The sequence below is a fragment of the Lolium perenne genome, chromosome 6 (genome assembly GCF_019359855.2).
Source record: "Lolium perenne isolate Kyuss_39 chromosome 6, Kyuss_2.0, whole genome shotgun sequence".
In the NCBI taxonomy this organism is placed as follows: Eukaryota; Viridiplantae; Streptophyta; class Magnoliopsida; order Poales; family Poaceae; genus Lolium; species Lolium perenne.
The window spans coordinates 105,444,225-105,447,355 of NC_067249.2; positions in this window are offsets into that span (position 1 = coordinate 105,444,225).

Below are 3,131 nucleotides of genomic sequence, written 5' to 3' on the forward strand. Positions count from 1 at the left end.
GCCATTTTAAAATTCGTCAATACGAACTGTTCTGTTTTGACAGATTCTGCCTTTTATTTCGCATTGCCTCTTTCGCTATGTTGGATGAATTTCTTTGATCCATTAATGTCCAGTAGCATTATGCAATGTCCAGAAGTGTTAAGAATGATTGTGTCACCTCTGAATATGTCAATTTATATTGTGCACTAACCCCCTAATGAGTTGTTTCGAGTTTGGTGTGGAGGAAGTTTTCAAGGATCAAGAGAGGAGTATGATGCAACATGATCAAGGAGAGTGAAAGCTCTAAGCTTGGGGATGCACCCGGTGGTTCACCCCTGCATATATCAAGAAGACTCAAGCGTCTAAGCTTGGGGATGCCCAAGGCATCCCCTTCTTCATCGACAACATTATCAGGTTCCTCCCCTGAAACTATATTTTTATTCCATCACATCTTATGTGCTTTTTCTTGGAGCGTCGGTTTGTTTATGTTTTTTGTTTTGTTTGAATAAAATGGATCCTAGCATTCACTTTATGGGAGAGAGACACGCTCCGCTGTAGCATATGGACAAGTATGTCCTTGGTTTCTACTCATAGTATTCATGGCGAAGTTTCTCCTTCGTTAAATTGTTATATGGTTGGAATTGGAAAATGATATATGTAGTAATTGCTATAAATGTCTTGGGTAATGTGATACTTGGCAATTGTTGTGCTCATGATTAAGCTCTTGCATCATATGCTTTGCACCCATTAATGAAGAAATACATAGAGCATGCTAAAATTTGGTTTGCATATTTGGTTTCTCTAAGGTCTAGATAATTTCTAGTTTTGAGTTTGAACAACAAGGAAGACGGTGTAGAGTCTTATAATGTTTTCAATATGTCTTTTATGTGAGTTTTGCTGCACCAGTTCATCCTTGTGTTTGTTTCAAATAAGCCTTGCTAGCCTAAACCTTGTATCGAGAGGGAATACTTCTCATGCATCCAAAATACTTGAGCCAACCATTATGCCATTTGTGTCCACCATACCTACCTATACTACATGGTATTTTTCCGCCATTCCAAAGTAAATTGCTTGAGTGCTACCTTTAAAATTCCATCATTCACCTTTGCAATATATAGCTCATGGGACAAATAGCTTAAAAACTATTGTGGTATTGAATATGTAATTATGCACTTTATCTCTTATTAAGTTGCTTGTTGTGCGATAACCATGTTCACTCGGGGACGCCATCAACTATTCATTGTTGAATTTCATGTGAGTTGCTATGCATGTCCGTCTTGTCTGAAGTAAGAGAGATCTACCACCATATGGTTAAGCATGCATATGTTAGAGAAGAACATTGGGCCGCTAACTAAAGCCATGCTCCATGGTGGAAGTTTCAGTTTTGGACAACAATCCTCAAATCTCAAATGAGAAAATTATTAATTGTTGGTATATGCTTATGCATAAAAGAGGAGTCCATTATCTGTTGTCTATGTTGTCCCGGTATGGATGTCTAAGTTGAAGAATAATCAATAGCGAGAAATCCAATGCGAGCTTTCTCCTTAGACCTTTGTACAGGCGGCATAGAGGTACCCCTTTGTGACACTTGGTAAAAACAATGCATTGTGATGACCCGGTAGTCCAAGCTAATTAGGACAAGGTGCGGGCACTATTAGTACACTATGCATGAGGCTTGCAACTTATAAGATATAATTTACATGATGCATATGCTTTATTACTACCGTTGACAAAATTGTTTCATGTTTTCAAAATCAAAGCTCTAGCACAAATATAGCAATCGATGCTTTTCCTCTATGGAGGACCATTCTTTTACTTTCAATGTTGAGTCAGTTCACCTATTTCTCTCCACCTCAAGAAGCAAACACTTGTGTGAACTGTGCATTGATTCCTACATACTTGCTTATTGCACTTATTATATTACTCTATGTTGACAATATCCATGAGATATACATGTTACAAGTTGAAAGCAACCGCTGAAACTTAATCTTCTTTTGTGTTGTTTCAATGCCTTTACTTTGAATTATTGCTTTATGAGTTAACTCTTATGCAAGACTTATTGATGCTTGTCTTGAAGTGCTATTCATGAAAAGTCTTTGCTATATGATTCACTTGTTTACTCATGTCATATACATTGTTTTGATCGCTGCATTCACTACATATGCTTTACAAATAGTATGATCAAGATTATGATGGCATGTCACTCCAGAAATTATCGGTGTTATCGTTTTACCTGCTCGGGACGAGCAGAACTAAGCTTGGGGATGCTGATACGTCTCCGACGTATCGATAATTTCTTATGTTCCATGCCACATTATTGATGTTATCTACATGTTTTATGCACACTTTATGTCATATTCGTGCATTTTATGGAACTAACCGATTTACCAGATGACGAAGTGCCGATTCTTTGTTTTCTGCTGTTTTGGTTTCAGAAATCCTAGTAAGGAAATATTCTCGGAATTGGACGAAATCAAAGCCCGGGGCCTATTTTCTCACGAAGCTTCCGAAGTCCGAAGGAGAGACGAAGAGGGGCCACGGAGGGCCACACCATAGGGCGGCGCGGCCCCCTTGGCCGCGCCGGCCTGTAGTGTGGGGCCCCCGTGCCGCCTCTTGACCTGCCCTTCCGCCTATAAAAAGTCTCCGTGACGAAACCCCCGATCGAGAGCCACGATACGGAAAACCTTCCAGAGACGCCGCCGCCGCCGATCCCATCTCGGGGGATCCAGGAGATCGCCTCCGGCACCCTGCCGGAGAGGGGAATCATCTCCCGGAGGACTCTACGCCGCCATGGTCGCCTCCGGTGTGATGTGTGAGTAGTCTACCCCTGGACTATGGGTCCATAGCAGTAGCTAGATGGTTGTCTTCTCCCCATTGTGCTATCATTGTCGGATCTTGTGAGCTGCCTAACATGATCAGGATCATCTATCTGTAATTCTATATGTTGCGTTTGTTGGGATCCGATGAATAGAGAATACTTGTTATGTTGATTATCAAAGTTATGCTATGTGTTGTTTATGATCTTGCATGCTCTCCGTTACTAGTAGATGCTCTGGCCAAGTAGATGCTTGTAACTCCAAGAGGGAGTACTTATGCTCGATAGTGGGTTCATGCCTGCATTGACACCTGGGACAGTGACAGAAAGTTCTAAG